At 37.6% G+C, this 27245-nt stretch overlaps 1 protein-coding gene across 1 annotated transcript in view; it reads right to left on the bottom strand.

The window, feature by feature from the left end:
• The window catches only part of OSTN (osteocrin), a 60770-nt gene extending 51035 nt beyond the window's left edge, over window positions 1-9735 (bottom strand). The window contains exon 1 of the mRNA XM_003256660.2: window positions 9669-9735. The gene's annotated coding sequence lies outside the window, so the exon portion shown is untranslated. The remainder of the gene's footprint in view (window positions 1-9668) is intronic.
• Between the last annotated feature and the right edge of the window lie 17510 nt (window positions 9736-27245).

Genomic DNA, 27245 nt, shown 5'->3' with positions numbered 1-27245 from the left:
ATTTTTTGTATTTCTAGTAGAGACAGAGTTTCACCATGTTGACCAGGCTATTCTTGAACTCCTGACCTCAGATTATCCACCTGCCTCAGCCTTCCAAAGTGCTGGGATTATAAGTGTGAGCCACCATGCCTGGCCTGATATATCTTTTTAAAAGAAATTGTTGTCCCATTTAAGCAAAGACAAACTACAATTGTTTATGTTTTCCTTTCTTGATTTTTATCATAAAAATAGGTTTCAAATGTGAAAATTGCCCAATTTTATATGCCTTTCCATGTGGATTTCCTTTAACTATTTTTATGTACATTTCACTAACCAGGTTTCGCCTCATCTCTGTAATCTTCTAAATGGCACAGGATGATGAGTGTTTATAATATTGATGATTATGTCTGAGGTATATATTTTTGTGCTTGGGTGTATATAAGAAAAAATCATGATGTATCATCTTGCAGATAACCACATCCTGATTATTTGGATAAGGAGATGTAAAAATAAATGCTGAGTTTAAATACACACACTTAATGGTTTAAAGCCATGCTTGTAGCCAGTTAACCAAAAGGCCAAGTTCCTAAATATGGCATTTGGTACACTAATGAAAACAAACACTCTGGCACCTGCCATACAAAAGACATTTGATTAACTAGTTGAAACTTGATTGCTACAAAATTAGAAACGGAGGAAATTATAGGGAGGGAAGGAAAAGTCTAAGTTCAGCCCCATTTTCCTATTTTGTTGATAGTGGATAAATATAGCCCATGATTTAAAATCTCTTAGGCACCATGTATACTCTAGATCACAGAAAGTTCAATGAAAGGATGTTCATTGACTACTAAAGTAAAGGTGTTTGCATTTTTTTATAGCACATCATTATTTAAAAGTAATTTTAGAGTAATATTTCTCTGGATAGTGTGGAGTTTCAGAAGAAACAGCGACCATGGAATCCACCTTATAAGAAGATTATCTGTGTACTTCTTTCATTTTTTAGACAATTGGACTATTATGTGTTTTGAGGTTTTAAATAATTCTGCTGAATAAACAAACGTCTTATATTGTATAACATCTTATGCTTTATTTTAAGGACTTTCCACATGTAAGAATTGATTATACCCTGAAAGGATCTTTCAAACTGGCTAGAATGGCGGTATATGGAATAAGGCGGTGAGATATAGAGTTTTGTCAGGAGGTATAAAATTTTGTCATTTATGTTTGGGATATATTGTACATTTTTAAAGAGGTGTTAGAGTTCCAATTCACATTAAAGGCTCTGAAATTTCAGCAATAAAGAAAAACTGGTTTAATTATATTTAAACCAGAGTTTAATAAGAAGCCTGTTAAGATGAAGAAAGATGTTTTTATTAGTAGGAATCGGTGTTGCAATGAGCCATTGTTATTGTGAAAAAAATCTCTCAAGTGGGCTGGGGTAGAAAAAAAGAGATTGAAAATCATTGATCTACAAAAGAAAGAGCAAACTTCTGTGAGAGGTGTAAATGTTAGAGATGGTTAGGCTGAAAAAGAGAAGCAATGGAAGACAGTATCTGATCTCATGCACCTATTAATCAATAAGACTTTTAAACTATCTGCATGTGAAATCTGGTGTTGAAGAAAAAAAAAACAACTCGTGTAAAGGACATTTCTCTTCAACCTGCAAATTTATGATTAACATCTGACTTATGGATAGTTGATCCAACAATTAGAAACTCACAAAGGTACTAGGTTTGTGAGTAAACCTTGATATTGTCTAGGAATTTTTAATTATTTACCCTAATACCTTGATTGGAAATACTCAAAATAGACTCCAGTCTCATTTGAACAAAAATTTAAAATAAAGGACTTAATTAAAGGATTTACAAACTAATTCAACGACTACATTTTCTTTACTTTCTCTTCTCACCGTGACAGAGCACGTACATTTAAGAGATTTAGCAGGATATTTTATAAAGGGGCCTTAGTTCTGACACCATGAAATGACCATGGGTGCCTGCCGACAACACCGCCTAAAATCTTCTCCCATTGAAATAATGGTGTCCTTCCAGGCAAGTCGTGAGTCAGCTTGGCTCATAAGTGAGTCTGTAAAACATAGTACGTTCTTCGGGTTACCCTTTACCCACTCCATTAAGTTATAAACACTCAGGAATAATAAATGACAGAGTGACAATAATTTTTTATTTTAGAAAAAGGTCTAAAAGGGACAGTGCTTAACATAAAGTCTGCATAGCTCGCTGTAATGGAAAAAAGACCTGATGCAAGAGTGGTGAGACAGGCTCTTCATTGCCTCTGTTGCTATTTAATGATGTGATGCTGGGCAAACACTTTCCTCCCTAGACCAGGTAAAATGGAGATGGTCTAACTGACCTCTAATGTTGCTTCTGGCTTTCAGAGCTCACTGGTGAACTGGCTATTTTCTGGTAAAAGTGCAGACACTTAACATGTAGGTAATGATAATAGTGCCGATTTGGCTAGGAAAACTGACTGGATGAGTTCCTCAAATCAGCCAAAGTTTATGCAAAAAATTGCCTCTAGGCTGTGACATAAATATTTTCCTCTTTCACTTTCAGTATTTTTAAAATTAAGTATGTCTAGCTGAAAAGAAAGAATCTCCAAATCTTTGATTTTTGGATGTCATTTATGGTAAGACATTCCATTTTTAAGAATATGTTAAGAAAAAACAACGCTACCAATTAAATTGATATGCTTATCAAATGTAAGATTAATTCCAATTTCAGAGATGTTAAATGTGAGGCAAAATTGATGACATATGGTAATATATTTATTTTAAAAAGTTTACTTAGGATTATTATTATTATTATTTTTTTTTTTTGAGATGGAGTTTCGCTCTTGTTGCCCAGGCTGGAGGGCAGTGGTGTGATCTTGGCTCACTGCAACCTCTGCTTCCCAGGTTCCAGCGAGATTCTCCTGCCTCAGCGTCCCAAGTACCTAGGATTACAGGCCCTGCCACCGTGTCCGGCTAAGTTTTGTATTTTTACTAGAGACAGGGTTTCGCCATGTTGGCCAGGCTGTTCTCGAACTCCTGACTTCAGGTGATCCACCCGCCTCAGCCTCCCAAAGTGCTGAGACTGCAGGCGTGAGCCACTGTGCCCAGCCTTACTTAGGATTTTTTTCTTACTTCTCTTTTTTTCCTATCATGCATAAGTCAGTATGTTCATTTCCCTACCCTTTCAAAACAAAAATTGTTAGAACTGATGTTCCAGATACCGTAGAATGCAGTTATATCCTCTCTTTTAAGCTGAGAGAAAGACTGCTATGATATTTAACTTGGTCATCAGATAGAAATGTTGCAAGTAACATAAATAATATTAATAATTAAAAAATAATTGAGTACTACTCTCCTGCATTTTGAATTAACAGTCTTTCAAGATAAAATAATCACTTGAATATTTTCTCAGTAATCATCTTAATTTCAGTAGATATGAAATTGGTGAAGACAAAATAGGAATTTTTGATAATAAGAATTTTCAGATCTCTACAACCTCCACCAATATCACAAATGTGTGTGATATTAGTGGAGGTTATATATATATATATATTTTTTTCACATGATGTGACTCCAAAAATTCTCTGTCAATGAAAGAATAAATATTCAAAAAATAAAACTCTTTCAGACAATATACAGATATTCAACATTATGCTGGGGAAAAACTCAGGCTCAGACTTGAAGGACAGGGATAAGAGTTTTAGCTGTGCTCCTTAATGGGCTAATGATCTTGAACAAGACTCTAAAATTGTCAAAACTGTCTAATGAAACTGATTTTCTTCACAAAATGTAAGTTATTTAATTTTAGTTAATATTAAGTTAATTAATTTACAAACAGCACAAGTTATGGAATTGGCTTAGAGTTCAAATAAAATAAGCCTTTTAAGTTTATATTTAATATTTTTTGTTAAAAATATATGAGGATATAAGTTTATCTATGAGAAAACTACACCATTTTAATTTATATTTTATTATAACTAAAAACTTTGCAATGGAAACTAAAATAGTACGTAGAAACAGTTTGTAAACTATAAGATAATTTGAAAATATTATGTTTTAAAACATAATTAAAAATAATTGTTTTGAAGTGATTGTTATGAAGCTGAAGGCAGATATTTGAAACCAAATTTTTTCTACGAACACAAAATTTACACTCAACAGTCACTTAGGGGACTTGGAGCCATTCATAGAGACAATCTGCGAAACTTATATTGAAAAAACCAAAAGGATAAATTATAGTTTGTCATTATATAGGTAATCTTGATATTTCAATAAGTGACAATACTTGAACAAAGTTTTAAAGAAGGTTTCTCTAGCTTTCTTTGATTAGGGAAGCACCCAGATGATTGAGCCACTTACCTGCTGGAAAGCAAAGATTGGGGCCTCCTGCCATTGCAGTCTCTTTTTTTATTGAAACTACGATTCCAGTCTCTGGTGAATTTTGCCCCACAAACAAGACAACTGAGTGTGGCTGTGGCACTTAGAAGCTTAAAAATGGGTAAGAAGTTTGGGATCATCATAAACTCAAATTCGAGATTTAAAATCATTGAGGATTTTCACCCAAGAGCAATTGAAAATTGCTAGTGGCTTGTAGCTTCTGTCACTATCATATACATTATCTATATTATCCTTATACAAAATACATTTGAGAAATACTCATGGTGCATAGCCATTTACTTAAACATTTCCTTCTGAAATTTGCTATTTTAAATAAAGGTTGTGTAATGGGAATTTACTTTATGTTTTGGATTCCTGAAAAAAAGGAGCAAGTTGACATTGAGAAATTTAACATTTCCCGTTAAAAAAAATTAAAATATCGGCTGGGCGCGGTGGCTCACGCCTGTAATGCCAGCACTTTGGGATGCCGAGGTGGGCAGATCACCTGCGGCCAGGAGTTTTAGACCAGCCTGGCTAACACGGTGAAACCCCGTTTCTACTACACATACAAAAAATTAGCCAGGCGTGGCGGCACGTGCCTGTAATCCCAGCCACTGGGGAGGCTGAGGCAGGAGAATCGCTTGAACCCAGGAGGCGGAGGTTGCAGTGAGCCGAGACTGCGCCATTGCACTCCAGCTTGGCCAACAAGAGCGAAACTTCATCTCAAAAAAAAAAAAAATTAAAGTATCAGGAATGTGTTCTTCCCATTTCTCAGTGCTCTTCAATTGGCAGTAGCAAATTTTCCAAAGTCACAAAGCCAGTTAGAAGAAGAGCCAGAACAACAACTTTCATTTTCAGACTCCCAGTTTCATGCTCTTTTGAGTATAACCTATTTGTGTAAGTGTAAAACCCTTTTCCATCTCCCAAACAAATTTTTTTATAAAGTAATATTTTTATGGATGCAGTGTTATTAATGTGGCAGATACCTACATTTTAAAATGACTTTCCCTGAAGGCAACAAATTAGGAAGAATGATAAATTACTACAACATGTGTTAACTGATTTTATTCTATTTGGCACCATTTTCACTCTTTTTTTAGATACTTTGCCTTCCAAAATCTTAAAATTTTATTTTTAAGTATCCCTGTCTGTTTTTTTCTTCTATTTGGATTTGTGATTAATACTACTAATCTCTTTCTTGCAAAAATTAAGAAGCCAGAAACCTACAATGCCACTTTAAAGAAAGATTCCATGATTATTTTAAACACCCAGCTCTGGATGGTAAAGTGTTTAGTTGTTATAAACTCATTTAGGGCAGAGACCATGTCATGTTCACCATTGCATCTAAGCACCTAACAGAATGCCTGGCATAGGGTCAAATGTGTGTGTTGAATGAATGCATGAAGCGGCCTTATGTGGAAGGTAAACAGGAATGCAGGGCAGATATTAATATCCCAGCTTTCTTGATATGAAAACCAAGGTAGAGGGAAGATAAGAGATTAGCCTATGTTTCTACACCTACAGTAAAATGTGATGAAGTTCATGCTGGAATCCTGATACATCCATTATTATTTCACATCACAGATTCTCATTCTAATGAAAGTTACATGTATCACTAACCTCCAATAATCATTCCTCTAAACTTTAGGATGTCTCCTTTTCATACATTAATCTGTACCTAAATCCCCAAATAACTAAATATTTCTTGATAGAAAACTATGTTACTTAAAAATAGGAAATAACATTAGTGTATAATTGTAGGCAATTCTGTTAAGGAAATCTGTTGTTTAATTGTAACGCTCACTAATGAGAAAATAGCTTTAAAACTGTACATAGGGAAAAGCTAATAGAGTTGCACACATTAGCTGGCCGTTCTATACATAGATAACTTTTTATGCAGCATTAAAAGGCTTTCAGAGGGTAAAATTGGATGAATTAAGTTAAATATAGCATATTTAAATCTGAAGTTAATGTGGAATATCACGACCCCCTTCACCGTTTACCCCACTTTGTACTTATATAAAATATTTGATCAAAATCTTACATCATAATTACATTAAGCTAGCCAACATAATAAATGAAAAAGTATCTCTAACATTAAACAAAGGGGCAAAAATATAAATTTTATAATACTCAAAAACAGGATGCATTCATTAGGCATACACTGCCTGTCAGATACTGGTGATATAAAAGTAAAGATACTTTGTCTTCCTGTTGCTCACAGCCTGGTTCAGGTGGAAACTCCTCAACCACTTGCCCTGTCTAAGGATTTCCTTCTGCAAAAGCAGCCCCTTCTGGAATACTTCCACTTTCTTCAAATAGAATTATCGTACATAAACTTAAAAAAAAATAACATTTGCATAGAGTTTTATTATCTTGAAATTAATCTCCTGTCATCCTTACCAGTCATGTTAGACCTATATAGAAAACATTGTAATTCTATTTTTTAAAAATCTGTGAACTGAGACAAGCTGAGTTACTTTAGAAATCTGGTCTCTTAACTCCTAGTATTGTATGTACACTTTGTAATACGACAAAGTGAATTAGTAGAAATAGGTTGACTCTTAAGTTACATAGACCTGGATCTGAATCCTGATAACGCATGTCATTTGGCCTTTTGGTTTTAACTTCTTCTTCAGAAAAATAGGGCAAAGACCTAATTTGTAGGCTTAGTATGAAGATCAGAAGTAATCTGGGTGAATCAGCAGGCATAAATTAGTTACTCAATAAATAACAGTTATCATTACTCTGATATTGCCTTTGAAATATGGCAACTTTTCAAAATGTTTTTGCTACTTTTTAATTTTTATGAAAAAATACTTTTATCCTTCATTTTAAGGAACAAAATTAGTCCTCAAAATCTAGATTTATGGCAGAGTGATAGAAAATAAAATATAGTAAGAAAAATAATATTGAATGGGGGAAGACAATTTCACTATAGAGAGTTATAAATAGAAATCACTCTAACATTTGGCGCATTATCATTATTTTGAGGCATAATATTTCTATAAAAATTGCTTCCAACTATAGAAAATGTAATCCTGGGAAAGAAACAAAAGAAAGCTCAGCTGTACTGAAGGCATCATTATTCTTCTAGCTCTAATTGTGCCACCTAAAGTGAATTTTTAATACTATTTTATATAATATTTTAAAAGTGGAACTTTCACATATTTATAGCCTTAGGTACCATAGGAATATAGAATTTTAGAAACAGAGGAAGCAATCATTAAAAATTGTTAAATTTAATACCCACAATTAATAGATGGAGAAAGTGAGGCTCAGAGGGAATGAACCTGCTCAAGGGAGAGGAAAGAAGATAATAATATAGAAATGGTTGAAGAGGAAGAGAGAGCAGAAGGTGGTGGCAGAGGCATTGTTACTGAAGGGAGGAGATGGTTTGTATTAAGGTCTGAGCTGATGGCGTGGCGATAAGGAAGAAGGCGTCACTGCTCCAGGGATGTACCATGACACTTATTTGAAGAAAGAAGAGAAAGAGCTAGCTAAAAAAAAAATGCCTTTAATCTGAGAGATCTTAAGCCATTTGGAGAGTTGGTTCATTTAAGAGAGATACCCAGAGTTAGCACCTTGTTGTAGCTTACTTACTGTATCGCCACAAACTCCTGAGGGGAGGAGAATAAAGCTTCATTGAAGCTGAATGATTTGTCCATAAAGCCGTTGAAGTCAGAACTAGAATTGGAAGTCTAGTTTTGTGCCTCCAAAGCTTGTATTTCTCTGACTGAACTATTGAATCTAAGCAAAAGTTGTCTGGTAGGTAACAGTCATAGTAAATGAAATATTGGCATAACGGTTAAATTAGCTCTAAAGATTAGTCCTAAGATTCTGTGATACTGATGTTTTATTTTCTAAAATAGGGAAAACTGACTGACATGGGGGCTTCCTCAAATATTTTTATACTCAGTATCCCTAGCACTTCTATTTTTTTTGTCCTTTTCACAAGAACAAAATACAATATTATCAAGCCTTAATTTGTGCTTAAGGCTTGCCTGAAGTTGTATAGGTGGATTACAGCAGAGCTAGAATGATAAATTAGGATTTCTTACTTCGAGTTCTTTATTTTTTGAGACAAGTTCAATTAATCTAATTTTATTAATCAAATGTTCAAATCATTAAGAGTATTTGTAAAAGAAGTTAAAATTATAGCCCTGAGGTTCCCGTGCCCAATGAACTGAAGGTATCTGCTTCTCTACTGCTCATTGTTCATTATATAAGAATCAGTTAAAAATCCTGGGAAATAAGGGGGAGAAAGCAAATGTCAACCTTAAACATGCTAAATGATTTTTGAATGAAGCCATAGTAGAATTCACTTACATGAAGGAGACCTGAACTGTTATCTACAGAAAGTGCTCCCTAAAAAAGTTCTGTAAGAGTGCTGAAAAGTAGTACCAAAGTAAGAGAAGATACAGAATGTCCGTGATGTTTTTTGGTATAACACTATCAATTCCATAACTTATATAGGCATTAAAATCACCATAATTCATTCTCAAAAATGTTAAATTTTTAGAAGGAAAACTCATAAACAAATAATAATCACATTCTTAAACCTATAGAGTCTGTTATTCAAAGAAACAACATTTGAATTGTTAGAACTGAATTCAATGAGTGCACACTAAACCTGAAATAAAATTGTAAATTTCTTCTCCAGCAGAACTCAAATGTATGTTTCAGATTAACTCTCAGTTCAATCATTGAATAGCAAGAGCACCACAAATACTGAAGAACAGGCATACTCTAAGTCTACTCCAACTATGTTATTAATATCATATTTGCATATTTGACATATAAGGAGAAAAACAGAAGATGCATTAGGTTTTAAGAACATAAGACATAGAATTTCATTAGTTTAGGGATGTTTCTTAAGCTCCAATCTTGATGGAAATAATGAGGAAAAAAACCTTTCTGTTTTACCTAGGTTGTTTAGACCACTCTTCTGTATTAAACATTTTTCTAATATTACACAATTTTGAGGAAAGCAAAATAACACTAATAACATATATATGTATAGAATTATTATTTTGCATTCACTTTCTGTTTGTTTTGAAATGGAAGAAAAGAAAAAAGCAATGTAATAATATGAAATATCTGAATAAGCAATTAGTTCTAACTTAAGTTTGCATTACAAAAATATCTTTGATTTTCTACTCATTTTAGAGAGGGAAATATTACCATTCTAATTTTAACAAAATCAAGATATAATCAAAACATTTAAAGAGTCTGTGAAAGTAAAAATAATAGTTAAAAGAAAAAAGCATTAAATCTTTATCAATTTTTACATATAACTTACCTTGTGAAAGATCAGGAGATTCTAACTTTAGAGTACTGTCTGTGCAGTTTCTCCAAAACTCAGCCCTGATGGTGAGTTTTCTCTCTGAGTTTTTATAGTCTCAGTTATACACCCCTTACTCCAATCCCTGCCTTTGCTTTCTCTTACATCATTTCTACAGATTTTCCACTGAACATTTTCCCAAGCCTCTCTTCAATCTCTTTCTCTCCCTCCCTCTCCCTCCCTTCTTCAGTTTCTCCCTCCGTCCTTTCCCTCCATATTTAGTCTATCGATTGCTTTGATCATGGCATTTAAATAGCAATGGAAGTATAGGCTCTGGAAAATTTAAATACAGATTTAGTATTGTGTTCAGCTTCACATCCATCACCCCTTCCTGAGGTTTTAGTCAAGCTCTGATTATTACAAATCACATTTGGGAAATAAAATGCACTAAGATTTGTTAAAAAGTCACCAGGGAATTTCAAAGTACGATTTAGAGAGATTATAATCAGACACAAACTGATTTATTGGTGTAATTTTTGGACCTTTAAATGATCAGCTATGGAAATAATGAGTAGTTTCAGCCTCCGTCAGGTGCACAGTGCTGTGTCAGTGAAACACAATGACAGCTACTTCGTAATTAACATTGCTATACTGGGAAGGCTGTCACTAACGAACCTATAAATACTGAGCTGTGACATGTGAGCTATAAATGAAGGCGTTGTCATCATTTTTATCTTGCTCTTGTTCTTCAGTACTTTAATTTCTTTTTAACCAAAATATTTCTGCCTTTGGCTGAAGGTTTTCTTTCATTCTTATCTCCTACTAATCACATTTGCATCCTTACATACACAAGTTATTTTTTAAATGAATTATTAAGTTATAAAGGTAACATGTTATGTTATTAGATCATTAATGACTCATTTGATTCACCAGAGGGTCCCCATCTGACAGGTAAAGAGGCCAAGGCTCAGATAAATTAAGTGACTTGTGAGATCACACAGCTAAGAGGTAGTCGCAGAGCTGGATTTCAAATGCAGATCTTCCTAATTCCTTATCCAGTTCTTTTCCCACGACTGCATTCTATCTCACTGCTTTAAAAGCTAGAAAAGACAATCCAAACCAGATTATATTTTTGCACAAAAAGAAATAAATTTATTCTTTTTGGTTTCCCTAAAAAGGCCATTTAAAATACTAGTCACTAGTATAAGAACAATTACATGGTTAATGCGGATCTAGATGGGGGAGCTGACCAGAGCACACAGAATTAGTGGGACAGTAAAATGCTTCATTTTTATGACGGGTTTCCAGGGATAACATATGTCTCAACAAGCTTGAAATTTGAGTAGTTGGCAGAGACAGTTCACAAATCAAGATAAAAATACAGCCTAATTGCGGACCCTTGTTTAGACATTACTGCCATAAAACAATTACGTTAGCTTGAATCCACATGATGGAAAACTCTCAATATAGAATTAAAGGATGCATCATGATGCTACCAGAAGCCAATATTATTGACATACCTTCTATCCTTATTTGAAATGCCTCTCTTAGCATGCGGACAAGTGATATCTGTGTCTGATTTATTCCAGATCTGTCCCTGCTTAGACAGTCCAAAGATTCCACCCTATTTGTGGATTTTGTTGACCTAATTCAAAAGTTTGACTTAACTGTTCTGCAGCAGTAGAAATAGCAACAGTTTATTCCAGGAACATCCATGGTACATTTAAGCCATTTTTACAGCCTTCTGTATATTATACACCTCTATATGATTTACTTATGCATTTATACATGATAGAAAAATTCCATTACCTTCAAAAGAGAGAGGAAAAATGGGAACATGCAAAGAAATAAAAAGATAAAGAGAATAAATATTCAGTGTTGGATGGGGAGAGACTAAGACGAGAAAGGGAGAAAATATTAATGAAAACTTTTTCAGCTAGCATGTCATGATTTAATTCCCATAACAACTTTGCCAAGGAACTATACTTTTTCAAATATAATGAATAGAAAACTAAAGCTCAAATCTGTAAAATGGATAGCCCAAATCTTCTTAGCTTAGAAGCGATGAGACAAAGGGTTGAGCCTTACTATCTGTATCGGTCAGAATCTGGCAGGAAAGAGATGGCACATTCAAATTGAGTAATTTGAAGAGAATGTGATGTGAACATCGTGTAGAAGAACCAGAAGGGATCATGTGGCATAGTGAACCCTAGTCCTGAAGAGTCAAGGATAGTTACAGGGACGCAGAGACACAGGGATCCTGAGTAGAGAAAGTTGTCTGGCAGAAGTGTGACATTTCACAAAAGGACATGGCAAGTCAAGAGCAAACCAGAGGGCATGGAACCTATGAAATAAGCACAAGACTTCACTCGACTTCTTTTCTTCAGTCTCCTGTGGTGTTTCCCTTTGGTGAAACCAAACTGGAGAAGAGATTGAAAGAGGGGAGATAAAAGGGACCCAATACATCATTTAACCTCAAAACTGTGCTCCAAGAAACACAATTTGGGTCCTTTTTAAAGACCAACAAGACGGCAAATGCCACTGTTATTCACATTGTTATCTAATATTTCCTGCTTTTTTTTCAAGTCAGGTTTATTGAGGTATAATTTACATACACAACATTTACTCTTTTTTTTTTTTTTTTTGAGACGGAGTCTCGCTCTGTCGCCCAGGCGGGAGTGCAGTGGCGCGATCTCGGCTCACTGTAAGCTCCGCCTCCGGGTTCAAGCCATTCTCCTGCCTCAACCTCCCATATAGCTGAGACTACAGGCGCCCGCCATCACGCCCCGCTAATTTTTTTGTATTTTTTTTTTTAGTAGAGACAGGGTTTCACCATGTTAGCCAGGATGGTCTCGATCTCCTGACCTCGTGATCCACCCGCCTTAGCCTCCCAAAGTGCTGGGATTACAGGCGTGAGCCACCGCGCCCAGCTACTCTTTTAAACTGTACAGTTTGACGAGTTTTGACAAATGCAGATGCTATGTATCTTCAACTACAATCAAGATACAAAACATTTCTATTATTCCCCAAATTTCCTAAATGCCTCTTTGCAGTCAATCCCTTACCCCACCCCTAGGTCCTGGCAATCACTGATTTGATTTCTGTCCCTTTTTGTGTCTTTCCTAGAAGCTGTAGGAATAAAACATATAGTATGTAGCATTTGGGATCTATTTCCCTTAGAATAATGTTTTTGAGTCTTTTTTTTTTTTTTTTTTTTGAGACGGAGTCTCACTCTGTCACCCAGGTTGGAGTGCAGTGGCACGATATCGGCTCACTGCAACCTCCGCCTACCGAGTTTAAGCGATTCTCCTGCCACAGCCTCCCAAGTAGCTGGGACTACAGGCGTCTGCCACCACACCAGGCTAACTTTTTGTATTTTTAGTAGAGACGGGGTTTTGCCATGTTGGCCAGGCTGGTCTCAAATTCTCGAGCTCAGGCAATCCACCCGCCTTGGCCTCCCAAAGTGCTAGGATTACAGGTGTGAGCCACCACGCCCAGCATGTTTTTGAGTCTTATCCATGTTGTTAAAGGTATGAGTATTGCTTTTTGTTTGTTTGTTTTTGTTTTTGTTTTGAGACAGTCTTCCTCTGTCACCTAGGCTGAAGTGCAGTGGCGTGACCTCAGTTCAGCTCCCGGGTTCAAGAGATTCTCCTGCCTCAGCCTCCTGAGTAGCTGGGTCTGCAGGCATGCACCACCACAACCCTGCTATTTTTTTATTTTTTTTTTGTATTTGTGGTAGAGATGAGATTTCACCCTGTTGGCCAGACTGGTCTTGAACCCCTGACCTCAAGTGATCCATCTGCCTCAGCATCCCAAAGTGCTGGGATTAAAGGTGTGAGCCACCATGCCTGGCCATGTATGAGCATATTTAAAAGGATGACTGTTCTATTGGATGAATGCACTATAATTTGCTTATGCATTTACCAGTTGGTGAAAATGTGGGTTGTTTCCAGTTTTGAACAAATATGAATAAAGCAACCATGAACATTAATGTAGAGTTCTTTGAGTGAATACATGTTTTCATTTCACCTAAGCATATACATAGACATGAGATTCCTGTATCATGTGGTGAACGTATGTTTAACTTAATAGGAAATAGCTAAGCTGATTTCCAAATGGTTCTACCGTTATGCCTTCCCATCAGCAATGTAAGAGAGTTCATTTGCTCAGCATGCAGGTGAGCATTTGATATTGCCATTAAAAAAATTAAGTCATTCAAAAAATTGTATAGGGGTAAAACATGTCATCGTATTTTAATTTGTATTTCCCTGATAAGTAATGATGTTGAGAATCTTGTCATGTACTTATATATCTTCTTTGGTAGCCTGTCTGTTCAAATGCTTTTTAATATTGAGTTGGGAGAGTTCTTTATATATTCTGGATACAAGATTTTTATAAGGTTTATGTTTTGTGATTTGTTTTTTACTCTAGCTTTTTTTCATTTTTATAACAGTTTATTTCACAGAGCAGACATTTTTAACTTTAATGAAATTCTATTTATTAGCCCCTTTTTAATGGGTCATGTTTTTGTGCCTTAAGAAATAATTCCCTCACTCAAGTTTGCAAAAATTTTCTCTTACGTTTTCTTCTAGAATATTTTCAAAATTCGTTTGGCTATTTTTAAGCCCTTTCATTTCCATAAAAATTTATGATAAGTCTATCAATTTGAAAAAAAAGAATCTGCTAGGATTTTGATTGGGATCTCTTTGAACTTATAGATAAACTTGGGGAGAATTGACATATTGTCAGTATTGAGTCATCTTATTCATAAACATAATATATTGCTTTTTTTTTTTTTTTGAGATGGAGTCTCACTCTGTCTGCCAGGCTGGAGTGCAGTGGTGAGATCTCAGCTCACTTCAGCCTCTGCCTCACAGGTTCAAGAAATTCTCCTGCCTCAGCCTCCCAAGTAGCTGGGACGACAGGCCCATGCCACTACGCCCAGCTAATTTTTATACTTTAAGTGGAGATGGGGTTTTGCCATGTTGGCCAGATTGATCTAGAACTCTTGACCGCAAGTGATCTGCCTGCCCTCAGCCTCCCAAAGTGCTGGGATTACAGGCTTGAGCCACCACACCTGACCAATATATTGCTCTTTTATTTAAATATTTAATTTCCCTTAACAATGTTTTTCATTTTAGCATAAAAAATTGTACATATTTTGTTAAACTTTTCCCTAATTATTAATTATTTCATGCTTTGATGCTCTCGTAAATTATAATTTTTAAAATTTCAATTTTGGAGTGGACACTCCTCTATATAAAATATGACTGATTATTATATATTGATCTTTTATTCTGTGATCTTGATAAACTTATTTTTTATTTTAGTAAGTTTCTTTAGATTATACATGTGTAAAAAATCACCTTGTTTGGAAATAGAAAGTGTTTATATCTCCCTTTTGAATCTGCATGTCCCTTATTGGTTTTTATTCTCTATTGCCTCAGCCAGTTCCTCCAGTGCAATATGGAATAGATGTGGAATGAATGAACATCCTTGCCTTGTTCCTTATCAATTGGTGGTGTTGAGTGGAGACATTAATTCTTTCACCATTAATAATAATAACAATTGGGTTTTTGTAGATGTCTTTTTTCAGGTTGATGATGGTTCCTCCTATTATTAGTTTTCTGAAAGTTGTTGGTGTTTTTTTTTTTTTGAAGGAGCGTCATAAATGAAGATTCAATTTTGTCAATTAAAAAAGTTGTTTTCAATTATTGAGATTGTTTTGCTTTTTGTATATTAATATAATGAATTATAACTTTGTTTTGCCATGATAAACTCCACTTGATTATGACATATTATGTTTTCTTTATTGCTGAATTTATGTGCTAATATTTTTTAACAATCTTTATTCATGAGAGATATAGGCCTTTTGTTTTTAGAAAGTTCATCTCTCATGTTTAGTATCAGGGTTATGCTTATCTTGTAAAATGATTGCAGAGAATTATACCCTCATCTATTTTTTTGGAAGAGTTTTTGTGGAGTTTGCATTATTTCTTTCTTAAATATTTGGAGAATTCACTGGTGAAGCCATCTATGCCATTAGTTGTCTTTGTAGAAAGATTTCTAGCTAAAACTTTAAATGATTTAATAGATATAGGGCTAATCACTTTAGCTATTTTTTTCTGAATGCACTCTTATAGCTTGTGTCTTTTAAATATGTCCATTTCGTTAATTATTAGAGTGTATTCATAGTATTTTTATTTTGTCCTTCTGATAGCTATAGGATCTGTAGTGATGTCCCTATTTCATTCTTAATTCAGTATTTTTTAAAATTTACTTTTAATTATTATGAGTACATGATGCTCATACATACAGTATTCTTCTTTAAGCTTTTTTCTTGACCATTCTAGTATTTTATCAATTTATTCAAGAAATCAATATTTGCTTTAATTAATTTTCTATATTATTTTTATCATTTTATTTTGCTTTTACTTTGTATTATTTCTTTCCTTTTGTTTCATCTGGGTTTAGTTTTCTCATATGTTTTTATTTTCTTAAGGTAGATTCTTAAATTGCTGATTATAGACATTTCTTGTATTCTAATATAGGGATTTATTGCTATGATATGGTTTAGTTTTGTGTCCCCACCCAAATCTCATGTTGAATTGTAATCCCCAGTGTTGGAGGAGGGGCCTGGTAGGAGATGATTGCATGTCTGGAATTGGTTCCTTCCAGTGGGTTCTTGGTCTTGCTGACTTCAAGAATGAAGCCGTGGACCCTTGCGGTGAGTGTTACAGGTCTTAAAGGTGGTGTGTCCAGAGTTTGTTCCTTCGGATGTTCAGATGAGTCCGGGGTTTCTTCCTTCTGGTGGGTTTGTGGTCTTGCTGACTTCAGGAGTGAAGCTGCAGTCCTTTGCGGTGAGTGTTACAGCTCTTAAAGGTGGCATATCCAGAGTTGTTCATTCCTCCTGGTGGGTTTGTGGTCTTGCTGGCTTCAGGAGTGAAGCTGCACACCTTTGCAGTGAGTGTTATAACTCATAAAGGTAGTGCAGACCCAAAGAGTGAGCAGCAGCAAGATTTATTGTGAAAAACAAAAGAACAAAGCTTCCACAGTGTGGAAGGGGACCCCAGCAGGTTGCCGCTGCTGGTTCGGGCAGCCAGCTTTTATTCCTTTATTTGGGTCCACCCACATCCTGCTGATTCATCCATTTTACAGAGAGCTGATTGGTCCATTTTACAGAGAGTTGATTGGTCCATTTTTACAGAGTGCTGACTGGTGCGTTTACAAACCTTTAGCTTGACACAGAGCACTGATTGGTGCATTTACAATCCTTTAGCTAGACAGAAAAGTTCTCCAAGTCCCCATCTGACCCAGAAGCCCAGCCAGCTTCACCTCTCAATGCCCCCTCTAAACAGGACACCCCAACTGCTGTTGGGAATTGGGCAATGACTGCTGTAGCTACTTCCTGCTGGATAGGGGCGAAGAAGGGGCCCTGCAGTTATAGTGTCCTCCGGAAGGGAACTCTTTAGGCCAGTGAAAGGGCCAGTGGGTCAGTCCAGGGGTCCTTGGTAGAAGTTGTTAGTTGAGCTCATTTGGGGTTCTATTTGTAAGACCATCTGTAGCTTGATGGACTTGATTCTAGAGGAAACAAATTTGACAAGGAGGTTAAAAATACAGGGCCCGAAGGCAAGTAATAGCAAGATGGCTGCCACAGGACCTAGAAGTCGGAGAAGCCATGTTGCCCAACTCCAGAGGTTAGTATAAGAGTTGTGAAAGGCGTTGTCTGATTTCAGAAGCCTTTTCCTGTAAACACTGGGTGGCATCTCGTACTATCCCTGACTGGTTAGTGTAAAAACAACACTCTTCCCCAAAGAAGGTGCAGTGTCCTCCTTTCTCAGCAATGAGGGGGCCTAGACCTTGGCAGTTTTGGAGAGTCACTGCTGCTTTTTCCTTAATCACCTGGGAGGACCCATCTATTGTCCTGTCCTGAAGGGAGTTCCTCCTATGTCTGGTCGGACTTTTGTATGGTAATGAAGATTTAGATCTCCTGTTAGGAAACCTGCTGGGTTAAGGATTTTTGATAGGAAGGCTATGGGTTGTCAGTGGCCTCAGTGCTTTTGGGCTATGCCCTTGTTTGCACTGACAACAAGGTGGTATTGGAATGTTACAGAGAAGACCTTCAATTATCAATTCTAGGTTTTAAATTTACCTTGGCTTTTAAAGGAATAGGGTACACTGTTTTTTTCTTTACTGCTTCTATCTCTTTCTCTCTCTTTGACTCCTTTTTCTCTTCCTCTCTTTCCTTCTCTCTTTGACTTTCTGTGTCTCTTTCTCTCTCACTCCCTCTTTGTCTCTGTCTCTTCCTCTCTCTATCTCTTGGATTTTGTCTCTTTCTCTCTGATTCCCTCTTTTTCTCTTTCTCTGTCTCTCTTTCATGTCTGCTGGTCTTTCCCTGCCTCTGCCAGCCACTTATGCTGCCGTTCTCCCCTCTCCTTCCCCTTTTTGATGGCTTTGGCAGTGTAAGACTGCCACCTCCTTGGGTTTTTGCTCTGTGTGCAATAACTCCATGGTTTCCTTGTGGTATTTAGTGGGGGTTCCCCCAGAGGTTAGGAACTCCCTTTCTTTCCATATTGCATCATGGGCATGTAGGATTAGATAAGCACACTTGCTATCTGTATACGCATTTATTCTTTCTCCTTTTCCCACTCCTAAGGCTCGGGTAAGTGCCACTAGTTCTGCTAACTGGGCACTGGTCCCTGGGGGAAGAGGCTTGCCTTCAAGTACGGTTACATCACTACGGCATAACCTGCCCTTTGTATCCCATTCTCCACAAATGAACTTCCATCGGTATATAGGTTAAGGTCAGGATTAGCTAAGGGGACTTCTAAGACATCATCTTGGGTGGCGTAAGTCTGGACTATAATTTGTTGGTTCCCCATCGTCTGGGAGAAAAGTGGCAGGGTTGAGGGCCATGCATGTACATATTTGAAGCACCAGTCCTTCAAGGAGTAGTGCCTAGTATCTAAGTAGGCAGTTGTCTGATAGTCATAAACTTCCTTTGGCACCTAGTATGCCATTTACATCATAAATAGTCCAGACAGTGAGATCTTTCCTTGTATTATTTTGATAGCCTCTGACACTAAGACAGCCACCACCACAACTACCCTTAAACAGTGAGGGCAGCCTTTTGCTACTACATCAATTTGCTTACTTAGGTATGCCACTGGTTGTGGGGTTGTCCCACGAGTCTGAGTTAGGACTCCAAGAGCTATGCCTGCTCTCTCTGTGACATATAAAGAGAAGTTTTGTCCTGTGGGAAGGCTTAAAGCTGGAACTTGTACTAGGGCCTGCTTTAAGGTTTTGAAGGCTGTTTCTGCCCCTGGTTCCCATTCTACTAGATGAGTATTTGCCTTGTGGGTCTCCTTGATTACAGTATAGAAGGGCCTGGCTATCTTGCTGCATCTGGATATCCATAGTCGGCAAAAGCTGGTGATTCCAAGGAACCCCCCCAACAGTTTTAATGTCTTAGGGTGAGCATAAGCCAGTGTAGGCTGTATTCATTCCTTGCTGAGGGCCCTGGTTCCTCTGGCTAAGATTAGGCCTGGATATTTGACCAGCTGTAGGCAAAGCTGGGCCTTTTGACCTAGACACCTTGTACCCTTGATTAGCTAGAAAGTTCAAGAGATCTAGAGTAGCCTGCTGGCATGAGGCTTCTGAACTGGTAGCCAAAAGTAAATCATCCACATACTGAAGGACCGGAGTGCCTGGACTTGAGAAGTGGCCTAGATCTTGGGCCGGTGCCTGACCAAGCAGATGAGGGCTATCCCTAAACCTTTGGGGCAAGACGGTCCACGTAAGTTTGGACATGTGGTGTGTGGGATCCTCAAAGGCAAAGAGAACCTGGGAGTCAGAGTGCAGGGGAATACAGAGGAAGGCATCCTTGAGGTCCAAAACAGTGAACGATTCTGCCTCCTCTGGTATTTGAGAGAGCAGAGTACAGGGGTTGGGTACAACTGGATATAGAGGAATTACTGCCTCATTGATGAGTCTAAGATCTTGCACTGGTCTCCACTCACCATTCGGTTTTTGTACTCCTAGAATTGGAGTGTTGCAAGGACTGCTACAGTGTTGCAGGGACTGCTGCATTTCCTTACTAAACCTTGAGCTTTTAAATGTTTAACAATATCCTGTAATCGTTTATGAGCTCCAGGCCTTAAGGGATATTGCCTTTGATAAGGAAAAGTGGTGGGGTCTTTTAGTCTGATTTGGGCTGGGCAGGCATATTTTGCCCTTCCAAATTGTCCTTCCAATGCCCAGACTTCAGGGTTGATTCTCTCCTCAAGTAAGGGACAACAAATGGGTAACTTATTCCCCATATTCATGTAGATAATAGCTCCAGCTTTGGCTAATATATCCCTCCCTAATAAGGGTGTGAAACTTTCAGACAAAACAAGAAAGGCGTGTGAAAAGAGCAAAGTCTCCCAATTAAAACTGAGGAGGTGGGATAAATACCTGGTTACAGGCTGTCCCAGGATTCCTTGGATGGTAACGGACCTTGAGGACAGTTGTCCAGGACAGGAGATTAACACTGAGAAGGCCGTGCCAGTGTCCAGGAGGAAGTCAATTTCTTGGCCCTCAATGGTTAAACATACCTGGGGCTCAGTGATGGTGATACATGAGCTGGTGCTTGCCCCAGGCACCCTCAGTCCTGTTGTTGGATCATCTGGTTGGGGGCTTCTGGCCCAGAGAACCTTTGTCCTCTGGGGCAGTGCACCTTCCAGTGATTGCCTTGGCATAGTGGAATGGAGGAGGGGGTGGCTTGTTTCTCATTGGACAATCTTTTTTAAAGTGTCCTTGTAAACCACACTGATAACAAACCCTACAGGGTAATTGGCCTGCTCCATTTTCTGTCCTCTCTGAACCACCAAGATTTGTTTGTCTGAGGACCATGACTAAGGCTGTGGCCTTTCTCTGATCTCACTTTTCCTTTTGGGTTTGTTCCTCTTGGTCCCTATTATAGCACACTGAGGTTGCCAGGTTTAATAATACCTCCAAATTTTGTTCAGGGCCCAGAGCTTGCTTTTGGAGCTTTCTCCTGATATCTGTGGCTGATTGGGTAATAAACCTATCTTTTAGAATCAATTGACCCTCGAGTGATTCAGGTGACAGAGGAGTTTATTTTTTTAAGGCCTCCCGTAGCCACTCCAGGAAGGCAGAAGGATTTTCTTCCTTTCCCTGAGTTATGGTGGACATCACTGAATAATCCATGGGCTTTTTCCTAATTCTACTTAGTCCTTCTAGAACACAAGTCAGCAGATGTTTACGACCCCAGTCCCCATGATCTGAGTCGAGGTCCCAGTGGAGATCCATACTGGGAACAGCTTGCTGACCAGTAGGGAATTTGTCCCTTTCTTCAGCTGTCATTCTATCATTTACATGACTAAGATACCAAGTATCTTCAAACTCTTGTGCTGCAGCAAAAGCCGCATTCTTTTCCTTAAAGGCCAGGGTTTGATCTAACCATAGAATGACATCTTTCCAAGTGAGATCGAAGGTTTGCCCTAGACCCTGTAGGACATCTATGTACCTATCAGGATCATTTGAAAGCTTCCCCAGGTCTTCCTTGATCTGCTTTAAATCGGAGAGGGAGAACGGGACATGTATCCGGGTTGGGCCAAATTCCCCTCCCCCTACAGCTTGAAGGGGACATAATGGATAGCCTGGGGGGTTTGTGATCCTTTGGCGATTTCTTTGCTTATTTCCTTCTTGGCAGGGGAGATTAGAGGAGGCTCATCATTAATAAGAAGGGGAGTTATAGGGAGGCTAGGATATGGGGGTAAGCTGAAAGGTCCTCCTGTGGGATATAAATTGCAAGCTTTGCAATTTGTGTATTCTCCTTCAATGAAAAGAAAGCTTGGACATAAGGTATTTCACTCCATTTGCCTTCTCTCTTACAGAAAAGGTCAAGCTGCAGGATTAGTATTGTAATTTATACTTCCCTCAGGTGGCCATTTTTCCCCATCAGAGAATATTGGGGCCAGGTCATAGTGCAGAAAAAAATGAGCCACCTCTTTTTCAGGGTTTGCGGGTCAAATTGGTCCCAATGGCTTAGGATACATTTCAAGGGTTAGCCTGTTGATGCCTGAGTGTTTCCCATCTGAAAGACAAAACTGCCCACGGTTTTGGTTTGTTTGGTTTCTCCCCCTGCATAAGACCCCACAACGGTCCCTGGACCCTGCTGATCAGAATAGTTGCGCTCACCAACGCAGCAGCAGAAACACTAGTTTCCCTCCTAGACCACAAAGAGGACCAAGGAAGGTTGAATTTAGTGGCCCTTACTGACGCATTCTCAAAAACCTGCACCCTTGCCTGTCCTCATAGATCACAAAGAGGATAGAGAAAAATCGGATTTAGTGGCCCTTACCAACGCATTCTCAAAATCCTGTTAAGAGTCCTAAGCATTCTCCTGTTAGTATTGGGACTTTACCTGTGTCCTATAAAGATGTTATGCCCCAAAAATGAAGTGGAGGGCCATACCCTGGGGGAGGGGAGGGATCTCCAGAGTTGGAAGAGTGATTCCTTTTTGTCCTCCCATATGAATAGGAAGGATACAATTTCTGAGGCTCCCCATATCCTAGCTTCAGGAATAGCTTTTGTTAGGCCTGCTTGTCTGAGGAGGGATTCTAAAATTCCAGATAGTCCCCCCTACGATGGGGCTTTGGGCAAAAATTATGTCTTTCTGATTGGTGAGCCTGGGTGTCTAAAGAAGGTAATGGAGTCCTGAAGTTTATACTAGAAATCATTCTTATTAGGAGAAACTAGAAAAGCACGAGAGACAGGCAGTGGTTTTTAGAAGCAGCGCTAGCTTCGGAGAGGAGAGGTGAGAGGAAGTTTGTCTGGCAGGCATCAGGACCCAGGGGGCAAGGGTCAGGATAGATAGGATAGATGGGCGAGTCTCCCTTGGGCGACATGCCTTTGAGAGTTCTGCTTATGGCCACAGGGTCAACCAACTTGTCAGGACCCCAGAGCTGAATGGCTTTCCTCTCTGTCGACCCTTGGCTCAGCCCAGAAGTACAGGAAAAGTGGAAGTCGGTTCCAGGCAAACCAATGCTCCCAACTCCAAAGAGTTGGGGGTTGTTAGAGAGCCCTTTTCCAGAAAGTCCGACTCCCATGTCTTTAGTCTGGCGGCCATGCTAGTCACTTTTAACTGGCCAACAGGTGCCTGGTATTTAGCCCCTGAATTCTATGGAAAAATAGGACAGAATAGCAAGTGAAATGGGTCCGATGGTACTCACCACTTGGTGAGAATGGATAGTCCCATCTGGGTCTCGAAAATGTGTCCAGAATTGGTTCCTTCCTGTGGGTTCTTGGTCTTGCTGACTTCAAGAATGAAGCTGCTGACCCTCACGGTGAGTGTTACAGTTCTTAAAGATGGTGTGTCTGGAGTTTGTTCTTTCAGATGTTCAGATGTGTCCAGAGTTTCTTCCTTCTGGTGGGTTCGTGGTCTTGCTGGCTTCAGGAGTGAAGCTGCAGACCTTCGCAGTGAGTGTTACAGCTCATAAAGTTGGTGGGGACCCAAAGAATGAGCAGCAGCAAGATTTATTGCGAAGACTGAAAGAACAAAGCTTCCAAACTGTGGAAGGGGACCCAAGTGGGTTGCCACTGCTGGCTTGGGTGGCCAGCTTTTATTCCCTTATCTGGCCTTGCCCACATCCTGCTGATTGGTCCATTTTACAGAGAGCTGATTTTTCCATTTTACAGAGAGCTGATTCGTCTGTTTACAAACTTTAGCTAGACACAGAGCACTGATTGGAGCATTTACAATCCTTTAGCTAGACAGAAAATTCTCCAAGTCCCCACCCAACCAAGAAGCCCAGCTGGCTTCACCTCTCAATTGGATCTTGGGGATGGGTTTCTCCCTTGCTGTTATTGTGATAGTGAATGAGTTCTCAGGAGATCCGGTTGTTTAAAAGTATGTGGCACCTCCACTCTCTCTTTTTCCTCCTGCTCTAGCCATATGCTTCCCTTTTGGCTTCTGCCATGATTATAACTCTCTTGAGGTCTCCACAGCCAGGCTTCCTGTATAGCCGATGGAACTGTGAGCTAATTAATCCACTTTTCTTTATAAATTATGCAGTCTCCTGTTGTTCTTTATAGCAATGCAAAAACAGATTTATACATACTATAAACTTTTTTTCTAGGCACCACCCTTGCTATTTCCAATATATTTTTATATTTTCTGTTTCATTTTTATTGAATTTGAAATATTTTCTTTTTTGTTTTGTTTTGTTTTGAGACAGAGTCTTGCTCTGTTGCCAAGGCTGGAGTGCAGTGGCATGATCTCAACTCACTGCACCCTCTGACTCCTGGGTTCAAGTGATTCTCCTCCCTCAGCCCCCCAAGTAGCTGGGATTACAGGTGCCTGCCACCACGCCCAGCTAATTTTTTATTTTTAGTAGAGACAAGGTTTCACCATGTTGACCAGGCTGGTCTCGAACTCCTGACCTCAGGTGATCCACCTACCTCAGCCTCCCAAAGTGGGGGATTACAGGTGTAAGCCACCATGCCTGGCCAAATTTGAAATATTTTCTAATTAAAACATTTACTATTGGTCATTTAAACATGTGTAATTTATTTTCAAAATGATTGACTATTTTCCATATTTTTTCTGTTATTGACTTTTAGTTTAATTGTTTTATTATCAGTAAACATATTTTGTATTTTGTCAATTCTTTTAAATTTGTCAACATTTGTTTTATGGTCAAAAATATACCATATATTGGTGAAGTTTTATGTGGACTTTAAAAAGAATTTTTATTACTGAGATGATTGTTCTATAAATCTTAACCATTCCATTGGTTCCAATGTTCAAATCTATATTTTAATGAGTTTTGTCTACTTGCTATCCCAATTACTGAGGAAGGATTGTTTATGTCTGTAAGTACAATTGTAAATTTCTCTATTTGTTTTTAGTTGTATCAGCTTTTGCTGTATGAATTTTAAGCTCTTTATTAGGTGTATATCCCTTTATCATTATGTAATTTATCATTTTATCCCTACTAAAATTATTATTTTTATATTAATTTGTTCACTATAGCTTTCTTTTTATTATTATTGACGTGATTTTCCTTCTCCTCTATCTTTTTACTTTTAGTTAATCTATGAATTTTTCAAAACTGAGTTGCCATATAAAGCACAGAACTGGATTATGCTTTCATTTCCCCAATCTGACAATCTCTAAATTTTAATTGTACATTTTGACTATTTGCATTTGATGCAATTATTGGTATACTTAGACTTAAAACTATTATTTTGTAAGCTTTTTTTTCCCCATCTGTTCTTTGTTCCCTGTTTCCTCTCATTCTGTCTTATTTTGGATTGTTACTTTTACCACTGTGTTATTTTTAAGTTGCTGCTATAGGTTTACAATATACATCATTATGTTGCTACAATCTTCCTTTAAATCATAATTTTCCACTTAATGTAACAATCTTTCAATAGCAAATATCTATGTTCTTTTTATCCTTTGCAGTATTATTGTCATATATTTTAAGTTGTCATAATCCCACATTTTTTCATTTTTGTTTTCTATAGTTAACTATTTTAGCAATGTAAACAATTTTTAAATATTTTCATATTTACCTACATTTATCATGTCTGATGCTGCTTTTTGTGGGTGTTTAGATTCACATTTCCAAGCAGTACCTTATAATTTTGCCTGAAGAAATTCCTTTTTTTGTAGTGTTTTCTCTAATAAGTATTTACTTCATCTGTATTTTTGAATGTAAGTTTTTTTCATTATAGAATTCTGAGGTGACTTTTCTTTTTTTAATATTTTAAAACTAATTATATATTTGCTTTTGAATTGCCTAGTATCTGATGGGAAGTCAGCTATCATCTATCTATGATGTGCTTAGCTATAATTTACTTTGTATTTATCTCGTTTGGGGTTCTCTAAGATTCTTGGTTGTTTTCTTTCATGAATTTTGGGAGAAAACAGCCATGACCTTTCCAATTTTTTTTTTTTTTTTGGTCCCATTTGCTCTCTTTTCCTTTTCCATGACTCCAATTACTTGTATGTTAGTTCAGTTGATATTTCCCACACCTCTTGGGTGGTCTAATTTTCTCTGCATTCCTGTGTCCTCTCTATATTTCAGTTTAAATAATTTCTATTGATTTAGTTTCAAGTGAATTTACTGTTTCCTATTCCGAATGTAGCCTCTGATGCTGTGCAGGTGTGTATCTTTTTTTTTAGCCTATTAGAGCTCTGACATATAAATGTGCATTTTGCTTACGTCTGGGGCTCCCAGGAATTCTAAACTCTCGTACTGACTGCACACTTACTTTAAAAATTTGTTAAAGTTTCAACTTAAACAAAATTAACCACTTTAATTTAGCTAGAATACCACCATAAATCACTTCCTTAAATGCTCTACCAAAGGTGAAAAGTTTGTATGCTTGCTTCTCTCATGGTGCATTGTAACTATTTTAAGTTTAGTACCCCTGGTTGTTTAGTGACCTCTGTGATGGGTTCAGAGAAAAGTTAGTTTTGCATAATTTTGTGAAATTGATGTTGACGCACAGCTGTCTATGTACTCAATGGAAACACAATTCTCCTTCCTAATATTTTTATGCTTGCTTTGCAGCATAAAAATATTTTGATAATTCCTTTCTACTTTTTTCTAACAATATTGTTTCTGTTATCATCTTAATTTTGTAAATATAAAAATAGAGTTGAAAGCTCTCACATTATAGAAATAACTGTGAAGTATGTCATTCAGCTAAGTCCAGTCTTTCCCACTGCATTTTCATCTCTATAAATCATCCCTCTAATTATGGAATTCAGAAGTTTGAGAACTGCATTCACAAGTCTTCTCATGTTTTCCCCTGTATTTATCCTGAAGCAAACACCAGAAAGCCACATTCCTATTTCATCTTGATCTGCCAGGTAAAGGGGCTGATTTCAGAAACCTCCAGATGACTTTAGGATTGCTCATGTTACTCTGACTTTGTACTGATTTTTGATGTATTCCACATATGGGCTCATTGTGCCTATGTAGTTGTCATGTTGTGGGCTTTTTCAATAGACTAGAGATTCACATATCACCTTTGAGCCACTAGCAGTTTACAGATTAGCTTTGAGCCAAAGCACATTAGCTTTGACTTTTATTTTTATAGGAGTGGAGCTGCAATTATTCTTGTTGGCCTTTTTTCAAGAACTATTTTCTCAGCCACACTTTTTGCTGATCCCAATGAAATGGCCTTGCTATTTGATCCTCCACCCTTTACACACTTTTCCCATTAAGATCATCCCTGCTAGTTACAATAACTACAGCATTCTACTAGATAAATTCTAGTAGGTCATAACTTACCTTAAGTTTAAGGGCATGGAAATTCTCAGGACACAAGAAGCCACACTAAAAGACTAATGGTCATATATCCCCAATTTATCACATAGACATACACACACACACATATTCTATGCCTAAACATAGAGTGATGTAAATGTAGACACTGGGTCCTCCCAAAGAAAAGCATTTTCCTACAACGAGGCACTAATATAATAATAATAACCTATTACCATACAACAATCAAAATTTATAAATCTTTTTATAATTTATATCACTGCCATAGTACCTGTTGGCTTGAGAT

This window comes from Nomascus leucogenys, chromosome 11 (assembly GCF_006542625.1).
Source record: "Nomascus leucogenys isolate Asia chromosome 11, Asia_NLE_v1, whole genome shotgun sequence".
In the NCBI taxonomy this organism is placed as follows: Eukaryota; Metazoa; Chordata; class Mammalia; order Primates; family Hylobatidae; genus Nomascus; species Nomascus leucogenys.
The sequence above is the reverse complement of the archived record's forward strand: the minus strand, read 5'-3'. Positions and strand labels throughout refer to the sequence as shown.